This window comes from Penaeus japonicus, unplaced genomic scaffold (genome assembly GCF_977035675.1).
Source record: "Penaeus japonicus unplaced genomic scaffold, GWHDUDI00000001_assembly GWHDUDI00000012, whole genome shotgun sequence".
Taxonomy (NCBI): Eukaryota; Metazoa; Arthropoda; class Malacostraca; order Decapoda; family Penaeidae; genus Penaeus; species Penaeus japonicus.
The window spans coordinates 6,916,250-6,921,249 of record NW_028234414.1 but is presented as its reverse complement, the minus strand read 5'-3'; the positions used below and the strand labels follow the sequence as shown (position 1 = coordinate 6,921,249).

Sequence of the window (5,000 nt, the reverse complement as noted above, 5' to 3'; positions counted from 1 at the left end):
TTCTTTCTGAGGAATGGTGGTATATATGGCCATGGGTTGGGCTTCGTTGAATCACACTCGACTATGATTTTATCTGCAAGTGTGAGTGGCTGAAGGCGTAGAGACATGGAATTGCGGATGCCTTGGAGTGTGGCGTTCTTGCGTTGCCCTACTGCGACCTCAGCGAAGTTGATCAGAGTATTCTGCCAGGTAGTGTTTGCGACCACTATCTGGGAAAGTGCATCTGCTGCTTGGTTGTTCTCTCCCTTGATATGGCGAATGTTGGAGGAGAATTGGTAGATGAAATCTAGGTGTCTCTCTTCCCTTGGTTTTTGCCTAGGCGCCCTAGATCTTTACGGATAAATGAGGGGCTTATGGTCTGTGATGATATGGAAGCTGTGACCTTCTACCTCACTTCGGAAATGCTTTATGGCAAGGTATGTGGCTATAAGCTTCCAACTGAATGCCGAGTACTTCCGTTCTCTCGGTTGTAGTGTCTTTGAGAAGAATCCAATGGAGGTAGTCTTGACCATTGACGTGCTGCTGCAGGACGTCCCCAACGGCCGTGTCCGAAGCGTCGACGATGAAGCTTGGGTGGGTGAGGGAGGAGGCTGCGGCCAGGGCGGCCTTGCAGTTTTCGAACGCCGCGAGAGTTGCATCGGTCTATTCGATGTCCCTCTGGCGCTGTCCTTTCCTTGTTGGTATTAGTACGTTGTGGAGGGTGTCATCAATTGTGCACCCTGTGGGAGAAATCTTCTTCATTCATCATGCCAAGAAATCGTCGTAGCTGGCACTCCGTTTTTGGGCGTGGGAACTTCTTGATGAAGTCAACTCCGAATTCGCACTTTTCCGGGTTGATGACAATGCCGAACTTGGAGAAATGCTTGAAGAGGTCTTTGAGGTGTTGTTTGTGTGTGTCTGCATCCGTATTTGCTACAAGGACATCGTCGATGTAAACAAAGGTGTTGCTGATTCCTTGGGTTACTTCATCCATGAAACGCTGGAACAACTGGGTAGCATTGCACAGTCTGAAGAGCATTACCAGGTACTCGTACAGGCTGAATGGTGTAGTTACTGCTGTTTTCAGTACATCTTCCTTTGCTACTGGAATTTGATGGTATGCTTTAACCAGGTTAATGTCAGCAAAATGTTGGGAGAAGTCCTGAGTGTGAGGGACCGGAAATCTGTCGGGTACAGTTTGAGCATGTAGAAGTCTATAGTCCCCACATGGTCTCCATCCTCCGTTCATCTTCTTAACCATGTGGAGTGGTGATGCCCAGATGCTACTGGATTTTTGTAGGTAGCCGAGCTTCTCTATGTGGTCAAATTTGGCCTTAGCTTCAAGGTAACATTCACGGTTCAGGTGTCTGGGTTGGGTAATGGCAGGTGCTTCTTTTGTTTGGATATGGTGCTGTATTAAATGATGTGTCTTATTGCTGTTAAGAGGATCAGTGAGAGACAGGAATTCCTTCAGGAGGGACCTATAGGGGCATAACTTTCCAGGGATGCACCTGGTGGCCATGCATGTTGATTCTCCTGCGATGGTCTCTTAATGTCTACAAGAAGGTCAAAATGTTCAAGAAAATCTGCGCCTAGTATAGGAAATTCCACTTGCGCAATTACGAATATCCAGGGGAAGTGCATTTTATTTTTTCCTGTTTGAAAACTTTATGTCAGTGAACTTTTGCAGTAACTGGGAATTAGAACTCTGTTTGCTGCTTGCGGGTTACGTGAACTCTTTGAACGTCTGTCTTGGCGTCTGGAAGGGAGTAAACTGACCACTGCACCTGTGTCTACTAGGAAACACATGCTTGTCTTTAGGTCAGTTAGATAGAGAAGGCGTCTCTTGTATGGGGAACAGGAGGCAGACGCCATTAACCCGTGTTTAGTTCGTTTCCCTGCCAGAGAGAGCAGTGAGGTTCGCAATTCTTTGCGCGACCGAAGTTATAATGGTACCAGCATACCTCGGTATTTTGTTAGAGCGGGTACCGGGCGACTTGGGAAGAATAGCGGGATTCCGTGCTGCTACATTGCTGTAGGGAGTTGCGAAGGCGAATCTTTCATGTGTGTATACATATTCATTAACGGATTTTCGATTATGCCCATGACAGAAATCATGAGACCTAGGGGCAGATGCTGTACAAGGTGGAAGTATTGGTCTTCTGGGGACACAATATTCCTCATCTTAAATGCCATCTCGATCTGAATAAAGGTTGTGTATATTACATTCAAGGTGTAGGAAGGCCTGGAGTGTTGCCATAGTGTTGGGCGTCGAGTGATGAGTCGTTGTGGGCTACCGCTCTATGTAGCGTAGGTGAAGCGGCGTGGGTCAGGTTGGTGATGGTGTTATACGCAGCCGTATTCTAGGACGTTTTCTGCGTGTCGTGGCCATGTCATGTTTATGTTCTTGTGTCCATGTCGTGTTCATGTCACGAAGGCGGCATTCTAGTTCGTAAAAGTGTGGCACGTTTACGTCAGCTGCTTCAGGTTTACCAACCATTCCAAAGTTAATTTGTTTCGGATGAATGGAACTGTCCAAACAAATTCAGAAGAGAAACTATAATAATAGGTAGCACTAATATAAGTACATTCAAATTTGGTATGAATCAGTTGCTGTACTTGTTTCTAGTTAAAGAATTGACAACCATTTTACGAATGCATCATTGGTAATTCACTCTACGCTCGATCAAAACAAACGGGATGAGAGGGATTGTGTGTTTATGAACAGATCTTCCTTATTTTATCTTTGTATATACTGTACATATATGTGTATCTTTAATATATCACACATATAGATTTAACCTATACATAATTCATATAATTATATGCTTTAATTTTACGTCCCTGACTACTTTTACATTTAACTTCACTCTCCTTCGAAAAGTCCGCCAAAAGGTAAACAAACTCAAAATCAGCAGAAAATCCATGTTTTCCTAAAAGAGTTTGTAATCCCTGTCTAGGAAAATGATGCCTAATATATCCAGTATAGATATTACTTTCCAAACGTAGTATGCTTATATAAAGTATTGGCAAGAAAAAGTACAGTAAATGAGTATATGATTTTTTTCGTCCGTGGAACTCTCGTGACAAGCCTACCCCCTTGTCACGGAGTTTCCACGCTTGTTCCAATACTTTACACGACTTTGCCACGCTTTTGACACGAAAACGCTCTTCTAGAATACTAAGCGTGGCATGTTCGTCGTGTACAGGGCGCGCTTAGGCTGACGATGAGATGTGCTGGGCACAACTTGCGCTTTATTTTGGGGTGAGAACAATGCAAGGATTATTTCGGCGTGCTTACTGCGTGTGTTTCGTGCGGCTGGAGATGTCATGTAACACGGGAGAGAGAGGGTTGGCGGAAGGGGAGAAATGAGGTGAGGTCACACTTGAGGTGGAGGTTCTTCTTTACCTCACTGAAGCGTTTCACTAAGGCTGAATCGTCACTTTACACTGTATATTGCGTTTTATTATTTTCTTTTTCGATCACTTTGTGTCGTTTCACTATTTTCCTAAGCACATTCACTGTTTGTCTCTTTCCATTGTACCACTAATTTCCTTTGCGAGATCACCACTGTTGAAGTGTGGTATATATAGAGAAAGTTCTCGGCGTTTTTCAGTGTATTGTTTTCAGTAAATATATTTTCTAGATGTTATCTTGTAGGCGAGCCTGTTTGGTGTGACGGCGTAGCGGCGTGAGGTCAGGAGCGTACTGGTGTTTTCCCGTGACCTCCCATCATTTAAACCCTCTCGCGACCTGCCGTTTGACCTGTGCCCTCGTTAACTGGTGGTGCTCCCTAATTGACCAATGCGGTGGTGTGTCGTGATGCGATCGCCGTCTGCTACACTACAGTTATGCATTCATCCTGCCCCATTTTTTAACCCACACGATACTCCATTTGATATACTTTATTGTGTACAGGGATTATTTAATTTTGAATTCGCTGGTCATTATGTTTTGTTTTCTAAATCTTAAATTCTTCAAAGTTCTCTGTGGAAGGAGATGTATACATTACTTTTTATCATTTCGATTGCATTTTTACATATATATATATACCTATGTATATATACAAACAAGCATACATACATACACAAAAAAAAAGAAAACGATAAAGGTGAAGTAGATGAATCAATATGAATAAAATAAAATAATGTGGCTTCTATTTAATAATTTTCATTTTCATCTTCCACACTGTGGTTTGTATGCCAATTGTGAAGGTGTCGACATTGCTGCATGCAATCCGGGAAATTGGGAATGGAACAAATTCTCAGTAGTAGACAAAGAATGGAAAAGCTGGAAAACCCACGAATTTGCCGAAGGCCTTTTCGCTATTTTGCTCCCTTAGGGGATAATAACAATTATAAAAGCAAAAAGGCCTACGGCATACTTATTTTTTCTGCTTTCCCTTCATTTTATTTACAACTCGTTGAGCGTGAATCCTTTATTCACAAAAAATCGTGTGAAGCTCTCAGGACAACATGTTCCGAATTGAGAGCAGAAACCTTAGACACCCAGGAAAGAGATAGCAACTTACATCTAAAAATAAATAACAAATTTATCACATGGATAAGGTTCACAATGTGTATAGGTAAGGGTATATTCACATGACTAACTAATACACACTGATTTAGCATATCCTTGATTACATGAAACTCCATTGACGGTTTTGTGTTAGATCATAAATAATACTCGTATTCATCTCAGAAAAGGATAGACTGTAGTTTTGAACAAAAGCTCCTATACCGATGTTTTAATAGATGAAAATGGTTCCCTTTGTAAAGGCGAGTTTACTCCTCTTTAAATTACTCCCCTGCCTGTATGAAAAACAAGGCTTCAGTGAATTCAACACTGATAGAGCAGGAGGGAGAAGATGCAAACAGTACTAAATAGAAAGGCAACGGTATAGGAAGCGTAATCAAGTACTGCATAATGGAAAACTAAAGTGATAAAAAATGATGTATGGAATAACTTAACAGGTATTAGAAATACTTTTTATACATAGGGACCAACAGTTCCCAGAGAT

The 5,000-nt window shown here is 42.3% G+C and overlaps 1 protein-coding gene across 1 annotated transcript in view; it reads left to right on the top strand.

Moving 5' to 3' along the window:
- Alg12 (Alg12 alpha-1,6-mannosyltransferase) overlaps positions 1–5,000 on the top strand; it is a 36,167-nt gene that overhangs the window by 29,012 nt on the left and 2,155 nt on the right. The window lies entirely within an intron of this gene.